At 45.7% G+C, this 15069-nt stretch overlaps 1 protein-coding gene across 3 annotated transcripts in view; it reads right to left on the bottom strand.

The window, feature by feature from the left end:
• Window positions 1–7410, bottom strand: part of Tmod3 (tropomodulin 3) — a 60239-nt gene extending 52829 nt beyond the window's left edge. The window contains exon 1 of one of the 3 annotated variants that reach the window (XR_003734065.2): window positions 7219–7410. The gene's annotated coding sequence lies outside the window, so the exon portion shown is untranslated. Of the gene's footprint in view, window positions 1–6996; window positions 7107–7218 lie in introns of those variants that run through there. The other 2 variants (XM_028865030.2, XM_028865039.2) reach the window with 2 other exon arrangements.
• Between the last annotated feature and the right edge of the window lie 7659 nt (window positions 7411–15069).

Here is a 15069-nt window from a genome sequence, read left to right as displayed (position 1 = left end):
GACTTGACACATGCGTATTTGAAGGGCAATCTCCCCTTTGCTGGTATGCATACCAAAGGGAATATTCCTTAACAATTCCTCATTTATTTTAACAAAACAGCCAAAAAATGCAAAATATATTGTTAGTTATAATTTTACATATGGGAATCCAGAGTGTGTAATTATTAGTAATAGAATCCTGCTGAATGAACTTCATATTCAGTAAGTTAAGGATTAAAACAGATTTTTTTTTTTTACAAGTCTATGCACATACTAAATAATATGTACTTGCCAAACATTTACTACTGGTAAAAAAAAAACAACAAAAACTCTAAAAGTTCCAGGAAGAGTTTAAAAATCAGGAACACACACACACACACACACACACTTACTTTGAAACAGTGTTTCTTTTGTAGTCTTGGCTAGCCCTGAATTTGTGATCTCCCTGCCTCAGACTCCCTGGTGCCTGCCTTTCAGGCACTCCACTACTCCAACATACTTTAAGTAGCTTTAACTTACAGTCAGACATGACGGACCATGCCTGTAACTCAGCAGGGGACAGAGAGAGGAGGATGCTGTGAATTCAAGGCCACTTTGGTTTGTGTAGTGAATTCTAGGCCAGCAGAGATACATGAAAGATCCCATCTAGAAATTCAAAAGGTCACCTTGCCATGGTGTAGTTAGTATTAGTACTCTGTTCACTCGGCCTTCATTTCTCCTAGTTTATCTTTCATCCATTTTTCTCACATACTCTTCAGGAGCTGTGTTCTCTTGAATGTATTTACAATGATACTACAAGTTGAGATATGAAAGTCCAGATATGAAACTGTTTATCTGCAAAGGGGTCCTGCCAGTTACCTTAGTTTGTAAGTTTGTCTTTGTTTGTTTGTGTTCCTTCTCTAGGGAGTGGGTGTAGGTATTTGGGCATACATACCCTAGGGAGTGTACATCTTTACAGGTCAAAAAGGCCACACCTATGGAGAAACCTTACTAGTATCTTAGCAATTCTCTCTTAGGAGCTCAAGGGTTTTACTGGGGATGTGGCACAGCTGGTAGAATGCGCGCGCACATACACACACACACACCCCTGGGTTTGATCCCTATCACCACATAAAAAGGGTGGTAGTATATGCCTCTAACCCCAGCACTTGGGAGGGGAAGGCAAGAGGATCAAAGTTCAAGGCCACCTTCAGCTACATAGGCTAAAATGAGACCCTGTTTCAAAACAAACAAACAAGCCAGCAAGACGGCTTAGGGAAATCAGGGTACTTGCTACCAAGCCCTATGACTCAGGTTCAATTCCTGGGACCCACAAGGTAGAGGGATGTAACTGTGGACTCTCCTTTGACCTCCATACATGTCCCATGACGGCACGTGGCCACCCGCAATGCATACCACAGACACATACAAAATAAATGAAATTTCAAAAGGAAAAATATGGAGCAAAGGTTTCTGCCATACAGGGTGGCTAACCCTATAATACCAGCACTTCGAGGGCTGAGACGCTCCTGCCACAGTTAGAGTCTAGGCTACATAGTGAGTTGCAGGCCAAGCCCGAACTACACAGTGGACCTGTAAAAACACCACCACCAAGGAGTACAAGTGAAAGGAGCCGGTCACAAGCATGGTATACGATGTGATTTATACGGAGTATCCAGAGACTTAGTGACTGCCAGTGGGTACGGGGTTTCTCCTGGCATGAGAAAAATGTTCTAAAATGGATTGCCGGACGGGCTCCTCAACTCTTGAGAATATACTAAATCCACTGATCTTTACAGCCACACATTTACTGTTCTGTTGCATTTGCTCTGAAACAAACTCATTTAGCCCAGGCTGGCTTTGAATTCCACTTACCAAGTGCTGGATTATAACGCTGGGATTATTGTCTCTTTTCCTCCTTGAGATTACTTTTAAATGGGTAGCCTGTATGGTATACAAATGACATTTCGACGCAATTGTTTGAGATAGGATTTCTATATATAGCCCAAGCTGGCCTTAAACTCAAGATTCTCTTGCCCAAGTATCTCAAGTGCTAAGATTACAAGAATGCACTACCCGTGCCTGGCTTCAATAAAATTACTGTATAACAATGAGAGAGAAATGTGAAGGTGTGAATGAACAGAAAGTGAGCCTAACCAGGCGTGATGGTCTCTGCCTGTAATCCCCGCATTTGAGAAGCAGAAGCAGGAGGATTGCTGTTAAAGACCCGCCTGGGCTACACTATGAATTCCAGGCCAGCCATCTTAAAACCCAACAAAAAAGCAAAGCTATTCCACTCGTAACACTAAAATATTTAAGATGGATCATAGATAGACCACGTGAAAACCCCAGAACACGAAAGCCTCTACGAAGAGAAAGCAGCGTATCCTGCTGGGTGTGGTGGTCTATGGCTGTAATTCCAGTACCTGGAAGGTAGAGGCAGCAAGACTTGAGAAGTTTAAGGTCATTCTTTCAACATAGTGAGTCTGAGGCCAGCCTGGAGTACATGAGACCCTGTAAAGAAACCAGAGTATCTCTACCACCTTAAACGTAAGTCTAAATTTCTTAGGATGTAAGAAACACCAATCATAAAAAAGAGGATCACTCCACTCCAAGATATAGGTTAATGATGGGGCCACCAAGATGGCTCAGCACGTAAAGGTGCTTGCCGCTAAGCTTGATGACTGGAGTTAAGTTCCCAGGATCCCCATGCTGGAGAGAACAGACTCTCACAGGTTGTCCTGTGACTACTACACATGCATCATGGCACATGGGTGCCTATGTACAGACTAAATAAATAAATGTAAAAATTCTACTTCCAAGACACAGGCTAATGATTCTGTTCCAAAAGAAATTCTAGAGCACTATAATGCATGCACTTTCAACCATTTACTACTTTGGATTTTTAGAACCTCTATGCCTTCTTTACCATTAAACGAACTGACAGAGGTCTGTGGAGATGACTCAGCTGTAAAGAACTTGCCATGCAAACCTGAAGACCAGAGTTTGAGCCCAAGTACCCATATAAAAGTCAGGCAGTGTGCGCTTGTAATCTCAGAGCTGGGGAGGAGGGGACAGGAGGGTCCCTGGGGCTCAGTGATTGATTAGTCAGCCTTACTGACTTGAGCTCAAGGAGCTCCAAGTTCAGTGAAAAACCCTGCCTCAAAATAAATAAGTAAATACTTAAAATAAATAAAGTAGAGCCTGGCATGGTGGTGCATACCCTTAATTCCAGTACTCCAGAGGCAGAGGCAGGATGATCTATGTGACTTTGAGGACAGCCTGGGCTATACATAGAGACCCTTACCACCCCCCTACCTCTCTCCCCACCCCCCCACCCCCCCACCCTCCCCACCCCACCCCCCGCCAAGGTACCTGGCTTCCATACGAATGCACAGCCATGTGAATACACACACACACACACACACACACACACACACACACACACACACACACACACATACACACACACTCCCTAATGGATTCAGACAAATATAAGAATGTATATTCAGATTTTATTATTTTTAATAATTAATTAACAGAATTTGACTCAATAATTTTAATATCTAACAGGCTAATGGACCATCATGATTAAATAATATTTGTTTTCTATATTGTTTTTCTTCAATATGATTTTACACTTATGATTTTAAAGGATCTGACATAAAACCGTGAAGAGCACGTGTAACTCAAATGTCAACAAGATAGGTCAATGACCAGCAGTTGACACACTGCTTTATCTACCATTAACCTACACAATAATGCCCTCCTGGACTCTTCTAATCAAGAAAACCGAGCTAGGTGTGGAGCTCACATCTGTAACTCCAGCACTTGGGAGGCTGAGTGGAGCAGGCTGCTATGAGTGAGCAAAGAACCCGTGCATTGTGAGTTCCAGGTCAGACTGGGCTACAAAGTAAAACCCATCGCAAAGAAAACAAAACAAAAATTCCTCCAAGGTGGCACATGCCAGCACTCTGGAAGAAAGGCAGGAAGTTCATGATTCAAGCCTAAGCAGTACTGCAGAGTACAGACTGACATGGAACACTATGAAACCCACTTCCTCCCACTACCTCCACCTCTTTCATCTTCCCCCTCCCTCTGCTGATCTCTATCCCAGTTATACATTTACACCTGCAGACACACCCCAGCTGATAACAGTGCTTAGATCTCGGTGATTTTCCTGTGTTCAGCTCATCTGAAGTGCCATAAAACGGACAAAATTACACTGTACTCTATGTAGATATGCCACACATGCTCCAGCATGACCGAAAGGGATGGTCTGGGGGAACAGATACTTGGACATGGACAGAGACTGACTTTATTTGTTCCCCAGCTGTACAATTGGAAAAGATCCACCATACAGCTACCACATGTTCTTATTCCCTACAAAGAGCAACCACAAGTGCCCTAAACCAGCACACTGGCAAAATTCCAAAGAAAGTAAGTTTCCAAACAGGAATCCTATCTTACGCACATCAGGAACCCGAGACAGTGTCTAGGACAGAGTCAAATACATCTTTGCGGCATCAGTCATCACTGAAAACGGGGGCGCAAACAACGGAAGAAAAGAGGAAGGAAGCTAAGAGCACATAGAGAAAAAGGAAGGAGAAGCCAGCATGGTGGCACCCACCTGTAATTCCAGCTCTCGGGGTGTGGAGGCTGAAAGATCAGGAGTTCAAGGCTAGCTTTGGCTACATTATAAATTGGAGGCCTGCCTAGGCTGTGTGAGACACTGTCAGAAACAAATTTTTTTAACTGAAAATTAGACAAGTCCTTAATATATATCTGATATCACAATTATCAGCACCTGTCTTAAAAGAATCATCATAAAGCACTTTACAATATTTTCAGAATTATCTTCCCATCATCTTAGTTTTCAAGGTGTGATTTCTACCAACTTTCAAAATTCCAGACTTCACTTCAAAATGAACAGGTTTGGTGATTTATGCACACTAATTGCAAAGAGTACTGCCCCTACAGGATGTAGGCCCTTAGGTCCTTTCTGTTGTATTGACCTGTTGTTTAAATAAGCCAGTACCTGGAAACTGACAATTGTCTTTTGGCTTTTGTGGTGCTGGGATCAAACCTAGGTCCTTACACTTGCTAGGCAAGCATTTAATTATTGAACATCACCAGCCTGAAAAAAATTGTGGTTACACTGACAACCAAGAACTGTGATGGGATCTGACCTTTAAGTATTTAATGTCAGGCAAAACATGGCTTAACGTCTACCACAGATGAAAGAAAATTCAACTATCCGGCAGTAACAGCCTCAAGAACTCACTGTTGTTCCTTCTTGCCTAGCACAGGGGTTGGAATGATACACATTTAGCCAAGGTTTCCCAAGTGGATTAATTTTTTTTTAAGGATTATTGAAGGAGGGGCTAGGGATATGGTTCAGCAGATGTGACTCAGGAAGGGATGACATTAACTTCCAGGCTTCCACATGCATGTTCATACATGTGTGAACACATATGAACATGCATTGACCCAACTGCGCGCGTGCAGTATTACACACACACACACACACACACACACACCATAGAAGGCTAGGATAATCATAGGGTTACGTAGCCACCATCAATCTCATTCTAAGGAAAACTAGACATGCTGAGAAGATGCAAGGCAAGGAAGTTCTAAGACCTGGAATACAATGGAATGCACACTGTAGAGCCAGAGACGGGATTCTAACTGTAACTGTGGGCTCTTCTTAAGAATTCTGTTTATGTGTATGTGTGTGCCAGCCAGCTTGTCTGTATGTGCACCATGTGTACAGTGCTTGTGGAGATCAGAAGAGATGTCCTGTAACTGGAATTACAAGATGGTTGTAGGCTGTGATGTGGGGGTCCTGGGGACTAAACCCAGGTCCTTTGGAAGTTCAACATCTTTCCAGGCCCTAACTGTGGGCTCTTAAAAGACATTTAGAGGTAGCTAGACTTGACGGCCCCATCTGTAATTCCAGTACTGGGAAGCTGAGGCAGGAAAAGAATGAGGTAAAGGCCAGCCTGGGCTACATAGTGAGACTGACTCAAAATACCAAAAAAGGGATGTATGTGTGTGTGTGTAAAATGTGTAACAGGACTAGGAAGAGACAACCAATACAAAGGAGCCTGAGAGAAGCTATTTTTCTAAAATACCGGCAGGTCGACTGATTAATCAATTTAATCTGCCAAGAAACTATTCTGAAGGATTCTCAGAAAAAGAACGAGCTGCACAAAAATGTCAGAAACCAAAGATGACTGCACATAGCTAACAGATCTCCGCAGGCTCATTTCCTGTTTAAGTATGACCTCCTGGGATAAGTTTTACTGCCCTGTTCATTACCAAATAGATGACTGTGGGTTTTAAGAGAAGCACAGGGCAAGTGGGAAATTCGATTCTTAGCTAAACATGAAAGAAGACAAGGGGGGAGGGAGACTAGAATCAGAAACGGGGTGGGGGGATTCGAAAAAAGGGTCAAGGAGGTTCTTAAACACGAATGAGAAGAGTCGAAAAAACAGAAAAGAGAGGGGAAAGAGGCGAGAAGAAAAGGAAAGTAAAAACCGAGGCCGTTTCCCATTTCTGTTTGTAATCAGAATGCAGGCGTGCGAAGGAAACACACCAACTTCTGTAAGCACAACTACAACGACCCAGTCACGTCCTCCAAACAAACCCGCATCAGCCTCACAGCCGGCCCCAGCTGGGCTGCACGGGAGCCAGCAATTCATTCTAAGGCAGAGCAGGGCAGATAGATCAAAATGGCCAATGTCACACGGCCAGATTTCAATCACGAAAAGGGTGTGTCCCAAGTTCTGTGGGTTCCCTCTCCACCAACAGCCAGGCAGGGTAGCGAGAAGACAGCTGGGGTAAGAGGGGCTGCGGGGCGAGGCACTTCCCAGACGACCTCCCAGCCCACGCCGGTTCCAGAGCATCAGCGAGTCCCAAAACCCAGGTAGACCGTCCCGAACTCCAGGAGGCCGGTCTCGAACACTAGGTGACGGGCCCCGAACCCCAGCCGCCCGGTCCCGAACTCCAGCCGGCCGGCCGCCAGTGACTCACCGACAGCCCGGAGCCTGCGTGCCTGGCCGCGGACGACACCCGGCACACCTCGCCGTCCCGGGACGGCCCGGTACCCTCCGCTTCCCAGCGAGGCCCTCGGGGGGAAGGCGCCGCAGCCCCGCGGCGGGAAGCACAGCCGCTCCCTCCTCAGTCGCCCAGGCCGGAGCGAGCCGCTGCCGCGCCCGCCGACGGACTTCCTGGAAAGCACCGTGCTGAACTCACCTGCTGGCGTCCGGCCGCGGAGTCCCTGCACAGCCCGCAAGGTTTAAATCGCCCTTCTCTGCGCCCACGCTCCGCGGTGCCGCCACCTCAGGGAGTTGCCGGATCCTCCCGCCCAGCGGCGCCCCCCAAAAACCCGACCGCGCTGTCTGTGTTGCTGGTTCCCTCTTCCCCTCCGATGCGCGTGCGTACTCTTGGGGCGGGCTGCATGCTGGGAGTTGTAGTTCGAGGGAGAAGGGCGCGGCTCGGCACGGACCTGGTTCTTTACAATGGGAAGGGTTTTTTTTTTTTTTTTAATAACCAACCTGCTTCAGATACCAGGAGTAGGCTGAGAAAAATGCTCTCGGCTCCTGTACATACCTGCTCGCGACCCTCTGGAATCTAAAGACTGTCTAAAAGCCTTTTTGGTAATAGGTTTCCTTCTTGCCTGGCGGGCCTTTTTGTAAAAAGACCTATAATACAGAGCAAGGCTTGCCTTTATACCCTTGGTTACTAATGCGAGAGCATGGTCTCAGCTTTTTAAAACTTGTCGTGGAAGATAGATAAAAGCTAAGCGACTGGGGATGTAGCTCATTTGGTAGAGTGCTTACCCAAGCACACACAATGCCCTCGATTTTGATCCCAAGCACTGCATAAGTTGGGTGTGATGGTGCATGCCTGTAAGCAGCACTTGAGGCAGAAAGAGGGGAATCAGACGTTTAAGGTTATCTTCAGCCATTTAGCCAGCTATACGTACTGAGTTCAAGGCCAGTCTGGGCTAAATGAGTTTTGTTTGTTTGTTTTTGTTTAACCGGCTCAGGGCAGAAAAGACCGTAAGTCACCCCAGGAGGTGGTGCCCCTAACACAAAGAGAGGAGTAAAGCTGAAAAGCAGAAATAGATTTCATTAATGCACACACTCAGGAAAGGGACAGATAAAGGGGCCAAGCAGCCCACGTGAGCTTTAGGAGTAAGCAGAGGAAGAACTGGAGCAGGGAGCAAGAAGTATGTAGAATTGAGCAACCCTAGTCACGATGTGTCCTGGCTGGTCACTGTTTCAGCCTGGTTCTGCAGGGTGGTCCAAAGAGTCCCTTTTGCCTGAAGGGACAATATCATTCTCAGAAGATGTTCCTAAGGATGGGATACCCTCATCTGGGAGGTGTTCTGACCTGGGATGCTCTGATGTTCATGGAATCCAAGGTGATGTTAGGTACCTTTGGGGAGTGTCGTGGGATGGTCTTTTTGTTCACTGTGAAGCTGTGTCTCTACCAATACACCTGATTGGTTTAATAAAGAGCTGAACAGACAATAACCAGGCAGAAGAGGACAGGCAGGACTTCCAGGTAGATACGTGATGGGGGCAGGATCTGAGAGTCAGGGAATTTGCCAATGAGACGGGGGGGGGGGGGGGGGGGGAGTCAGACATACAGTATGGAGGGGAAGTAATGAGCCATGTGGCAAGATGTAGATCAATATAAATGGGTTAATATAAGTTATAAGAGCTAGTTGGTAACAAGGCTAAGCTAAAGCCAAGCTTTCATATCAATAAGAAGTCACCGTGTCATTATTTGGAAGCTGGCAGTCCAAAAAAAGACCAGCTACAGGGGAGTAATTGTAAAAGCTGACGATAAGATGTCTCATTTACTTTATTTTTATGCTTTTATCCTTGTAGGGGAATGAGATATCATGGGTTTCTGGCTAGGCATTCCTTGAATGATGAACATGCCTCCACACAGAGGTAACTAGGCAACCCCAAACAGGAAGGCAGACTCAAAATGAGAGCAGAGATGCTAGGCTCTGTCCTGCTTTTAGTTCTCTTATGGGCCCAAGTGAGGAGCCAGTGCTTTTAAACACATGCAGTTTCTAACTGCCTGGTGGACAGCAATTGCCTCATCGTCCGGGTCAGTTTCTGCTCCATCCATCCTCCCATTCCAGCTTCATGGTCTACATCAGGCAGTAGATTGGGCTAATTTGAATGAGAGTAAATGACAGAAGATGGGAAGATAAAGTAGATAGTTTAGGGAGGGGAAGATGAGGAAAGTGGAAACACCCCAGAGGACTTTGGACGCAGTCCTGTGTGATAGCTGTCTCCGCGCAGGGCTCCGAGGAGAAGCTCTCTAAGGAGTGTGACAGCAGGGACAGAATAATGTTCTGTCTTGATAATGCAGCCTGAAGCCAGGCAGTGGTGGCGCACACCTTTAATCCCAGCGCTCGGGAGGCAGGGGCAGGTGGATCTCTACGAGTTTGAAACCAGACTGGTCTACAGAGAGAGTTCCAGGACAGCCAAGGCTACATAGAGGAACCCTGTCTTGAAAAACCCAAACCAGGCCCGGTGGTGGTGGCGGTGGCGGCGGCGGCACATGCCTTTAATCCTAGCACTCGGGAGGCAGAGGCAGGCGGATCTCTGTGAGTTCAAGGCCAGCCTGGTCTACAGAGCTAGATCCAGGAAAGGCGCAAAGCTACACAGAGATACTCTGTCTTGAAAAAGAAAAACCCAAACCAAAAAAAAAAAAAAAAAAAAAAAAAAAAAAAAAAAAAAAAAAAAAAAATTGCAGCCCAGAACTGGAGTGCATGCTTGAGGTACATTCCAGCTACACCCAGAATAGGGAGTCACCCAATGGTTAACCTCCTGGTATCTACTTCTTTCTCTCAGGGCGTGGAGTACCCTTGGTTAAGTAAACACCCCGGAATTTTGTGTAACTGCCACCCACTGAACATCACTGATGATTTGGAAAACCTTCCTCCCTCCCTCCCTCCCTCCCTCCCTCCCTTCCTCTTTGTCTCTCTTTCTTTTTTTCACTTCTTTGTTCATCTGAGACAAGGTCTTGTCATGTAATCTGGCTGCCCTGAAACTTGCTATCAGACCAGGCTGGCCCAAACTTAATGCAATCTTTTGTACCAGGATTACAGGCCTGCACCACTGTACCTGGCTAAGGGAAATCTCCTGTAAATTAAAATATCCAGGAGCTGGTTTCTGAAAGAAATTTCCTACAGTACTCAAGTTCGGTTAATATTTATTGAACATCTAATACATAACAACAATTGTGTCCGTATTTGTAATATCTTGTTGAACTTTGAAACAATTCTACAAGGAGGAAATTAATATCCTCAAGTTTTCAACATGAAAATAAAAATGAAGAATGAGGAAAGTTAATTTGCATAAAGGCAAATGCCCAGTTACTGATTATAATAGTGTTTTGTTGTTTTTAAAAGTGATAAGCGGCGCTGGTTACTGGGTGGAAAGGTCATGAGACACAAGCCACGACAAAACCCAGTATCAGAGCTTTATTAGGAGGAGTGGGGGACAAAAGAACCAGGCCTGGGGAAGAAGCATGTGCAGAGAGCAGAGTGAGAAATAGAGAGAGTGGGGGCAGGAGAGAACAGAGCAGAGAGAGGAGGGGAGTCTGTGTCCGGCTTTTTAAGGATTCCTGTGAACATGCGCAGGTGGGCTTACAGAGCTACGCCACGCATGCACAGATTGTGTGATCACTCAGCGCACATGTAATCACCAGCGCACACTGATGACATAAGATGCAAGACCTCTTAGCTCCTGAACTGTGCATGTGTGGTCATGCAGCTGGAGTGGTGGCAGAATCCTAATAACTTTCTCATTGAGAGGGCCAGCACGCAAATAATGACATGGAGATTTATTATTAATTATAAAAGCTCTGCCTAGGTTAGGCTTGTTTCTAACTAGTTCTTATAACTTAAATTAACCCATATTTTTTAATCTACTTTTTTTCCATGAGGTTCGTTACCTCACTTCCATACTGCCCATTCTGCTTCCTCCACATCTGGCTGGCAACTCTGCCTTTCTTCTTCCCAGAGTTCTCTCTGTCCAGAAGTCCCACCTATACTTTCCTATACATTCAGCTTTTTATTACACCAGTCACAGCAATACATTTTTACACAATGTAGAAATATCCCACAACTGGTTGTAAATCCAGAAATGAAGCATGAACTCACTTAAATCCTACTATGTTTTAACTGCTGATTAGACTGACATGTCTCCTAGATCTCATCAAATTCTTTAAAATATGATAACCTGTTGCCAGGCTCAAAGAATATGAAAAAACTTCTCCAAGACGTTCCAGAAGAGACAGGGTTTTGAATGAGTAAATAATTTGGATTCTTTGACAGATGTTTGTGTGATATTAAAAAACAAACAAACCTCCAAACAAAACCTGATTTGCTATTGATGTATATGTATGTGTGTCTGCATGTGTTCATGTGCACCACGTGTATGCAGGTACCTCATGAAGGCCAGAACAGGTTGTTGGATCCCCTAGAACTGGAGTTATGGGCACTTGGGACCAGCCAAATGTGGGTGCTGGGAACTAGATGCATGCTTTGTAAGAGAATTACATGCTCTTTTTTTTTTGTTTTGTTTTGTTTTGTTTTGTTTTTTTGAGACAGGGTTTCTCTGTGTAGCTTTGCGCCTTTCCTGGAATTCACTTTGTAGACCAGGCTGGCCTCGAACCCACAGAGATCCACCTGGCTCTGCCTCCCGAGTGCTGAGATTAAAGGCGTGCGCCGCCGCCGCCGCCGCCGCCGCCACCACCCGGCGTAATACATGCTCTTAACTGTTGAAAACATCTCTCTAGCCCATTTTGTGTGTCATTTTTTGAGAGAAGGTCTCATGTAGTTCAGGCTGGCCTCAAATTCATTATGGAGCTGAGACTGGCCTCGAACTCTTTATCCTTCTTCTTGTGCTTCCCAGATCCTGGAATTACCAGCATGCACCACACACACACATCTGGCTTTTTGACAGTGCCATATTCACTGTACATTAGTATCCTTGTTTATTCTGCCCTGAGAATAAGCTGGTTCTCTCCCATCCACCATTTCAGAGATTTAACTCAAGTTATCAGCCTTGGTGCTCCCTGGACAGCCAGCCTAGGCTGCTGAGTAAACTCCAGGGCAGGCATCAATGGAGAGGGAGGGCTGGAGAAGTGGTTCGGTGGTTAAGAACACTTGCTGCTGCTCTTCCAGAGGACTCTGCCCTCTTCAGGCTTCCACAGGCACTTGCACACATGTGATGTACATACACACTCAGGCACACATTCATACACATAAATACATCTTTTTCTTTTTTCTTTTAGAGATGGTACCCGATTACCCAAGGTTGTCCCTTGGCTTCCACATACATGCATCTGCTCCCCTCCCCAACACACACATACATACACACATGAATAAGGGCAGGGTATGGTTCTCACTAGTTTTCAGGGCTTGGTCAGAGTGAAAGTGATTGATAAGATGGCACTCCAGTTCTACTCGGTGCATTGTAAGCCCTCATTAGTGTTATCTTTATGCCTCCAGCCAGGGCAACTCATAAAGCCCGCATCACACTGAGTCATCTTAAGCAAATTAATACCAGCGGCAATTTGCTCCTTATCAAAAGATTCCTGTAGGAAAGAGCTGCCCTCAAATACTTAAGCAGCTTTTAAGAACATAATTTGCAAGACGGTTGTGAAAACTCGGAACTATAGACCAAAAAAGGAAAGGATTCCATTCTGAGGCCTCGGAGTCGGTTAAAGCAGAGGCAGGAAGGAGTCAGAGGAGACGACCACCATGACTGGTATTCACAAGTGTATGGAAAGGTTCCCCGGAAACTCTCTGTCCTGAACTGCCCCTCTCCATCACCTTGTGTCTACTTGCTAAGTGACTCCTCAGGTTTCACCATCCAACTCAAATGCCATTTATTACTTCCACCCCTCCAGCATCATCAGCTGAAATTAACTTTTCCCATATCCCTGCCCTGTCCCGGATCTGCTAATTCTGCAAATGCCCGAGGACCAAGAACCAACACCATTCTCCAGGCAGCTGTAGAAGCTGCATGCCTGTGGTCCCCAAACTGGAGGGAGCTAGAGGTGGGAAGATCAGGAACACAAGGCCATTCTCAGTTACTCAGGGAGTTCGAGGCCAGCCTGGACCAATTAAGACCCTGTCTCAGAGAAGACAGGAAGTGGGGAGGGAGGAAGGGTAAAGGGAAAGGCAAGGAAGAAAAAGGATAATTTTGTGAAGATGTAAACACTGGCATGCAAAGGTTCAAGTGTAGCAGAAATCATACTGAAAAGATGATCCAGATACTATGACTCTTTGTCTAAGACCACTTAAAACAGAAATAGCTTGCTGGCAGGCAGGGACTATTCACAGTAAGCTTTTAGTTAACTCAACTACCAAGTTTATACAAGCTAATGATAGCCCCGCCCCTTTCGATGTGTGATGTGTGTGCACTCGGATGTACTTGTACAAGTGTGTTCATGAATATGTGGAGACCCGAGGTTGACCTTTATTACTTTCCCTCTTATTTTTTTGAGACATAGTCTCTCGCTGAATCTGGAACTTGCTGTTTTAAGTTAGACTGGCTGGCCAGTGTGCCTCAGGAACCACAGCCAGTGTTGGGTTTGCAGATACGTATAATACCATCATGCCTGGACTTTATGCGCTGCCAAGGGGCCAAATGCACGCAGACCCTCTGCAGAAAGCTCGTTACTCCTTAAGCCATCTTCCTAATCCCTGTTTTTGTTTCCTTGAGACATGAGCTTGCTATGTAGCTCTTGCTGACCTGGAAACTCATAATATAGACCAGGCTAGTCCCAAACACAAGGCAATCCTCCTGCCTCAATGCTGGCCTTGAATTCATTATGTAGCCAAGCCTGGTCTTGATCTCCTGATCTCCCTTCATCTCCTTCAAAATGCTGGGGTTATAGACATGAGCAACTGCACCAGCCTAGCACGTTCTCTGGACTTTACTCTCAAGATTTCCTATCATTTATGCCCAATAAATCCCAGGCTAGCTCTTAGAGATAGATCTGTGCTTTACTTCCATATGCTTACAAGCCATTATTATATTGGATACTACAGTTTTCAAAAATTTGCTCAGGACTGATAAACCCAGGAGTCTAAAATTTGTAGAATCCCCTTCCTACCTTCATATTTGTCAAGCCGAGGACCTGTGTGCTTTTTCTCCATCGTCTATTGCCTAGCCCAACGTTACTCAATTGCCTATTCAGCTGGTCCTCACCGAGGTCCTGGGCATAAGGACTGGAGACTATGGGCATCGGGTCTATTGTGTTTCTCTTTTTATTAGCGTGCAAAATAATAGGTTTGAAGTGATAACCCACAAAAGTCGGGTCAATAATTTATTAAGGGGTGCAATGAGAATAACACACTCATGAATACAGAACGAAGTAGACATCGCTGTGATCCAGCTACAGCTGTCCTGCCCTTCTGCCCAAGGGCGATGAGGACCAACCACAAACCATGCTTCTCCACCACTTGCTCCTGCTCCGACCACCCAAGAGAAAGAGCTTGGACTCTCTCCTCAGTTTTATCCGGTCACTCACATATCCAGAGAAAACCACGCCCATAGGGCTAGTCACCCCAAATGTCACTGGCTAAATGGTGAACTCCCACAACAAGGTTTCTAGGTTGGTAGCCAAAGAATGAAGACAGGGTATGGGCTACCACTTCTTTTAGTCCTAGAAAAAGGCTGAACCATCAAACAGGTCATAAAGGAGGGGTCATTCCTTAACAAAGTCCAAACATAAGAAATCTCCAAGTCAAGGAGTCAATTAGGAGTTCGCTGCCAAATCCCAAAGCTAGTGTCTAGACAACGGCAAGGAAACACAGGTCCAGCAAAGGGGAGTGGGCAGGCAGGAGCCCAGTCAGTGAGAGGATGGGTGTGGGCAACTCTTGAGTCAGCTCCATCTTGCTCATTCGTATGCAATTCTTAGAGCTATCCGGGGAGGCCTCTCTGCATAGGGAATGAGCAGTACCAACAAAATGAATATGGTTTAAAGAAATAAAAAAGCTGGGGCTGGAGAGATGGCTCAGCAGGTGAGACCACTGATTGCTCTTCCACAGGACTGGGT

The sequence above is a fragment of the Peromyscus leucopus genome, chromosome 14, assembly GCF_004664715.2.
Source record: "Peromyscus leucopus breed LL Stock chromosome 14, UCI_PerLeu_2.1, whole genome shotgun sequence".
Lineage (NCBI taxonomy): Eukaryota > Metazoa > Chordata > Mammalia > Rodentia > Cricetidae > Peromyscus > Peromyscus leucopus.
This window is presented reverse-complemented; position numbering and strand designations above follow the sequence as displayed.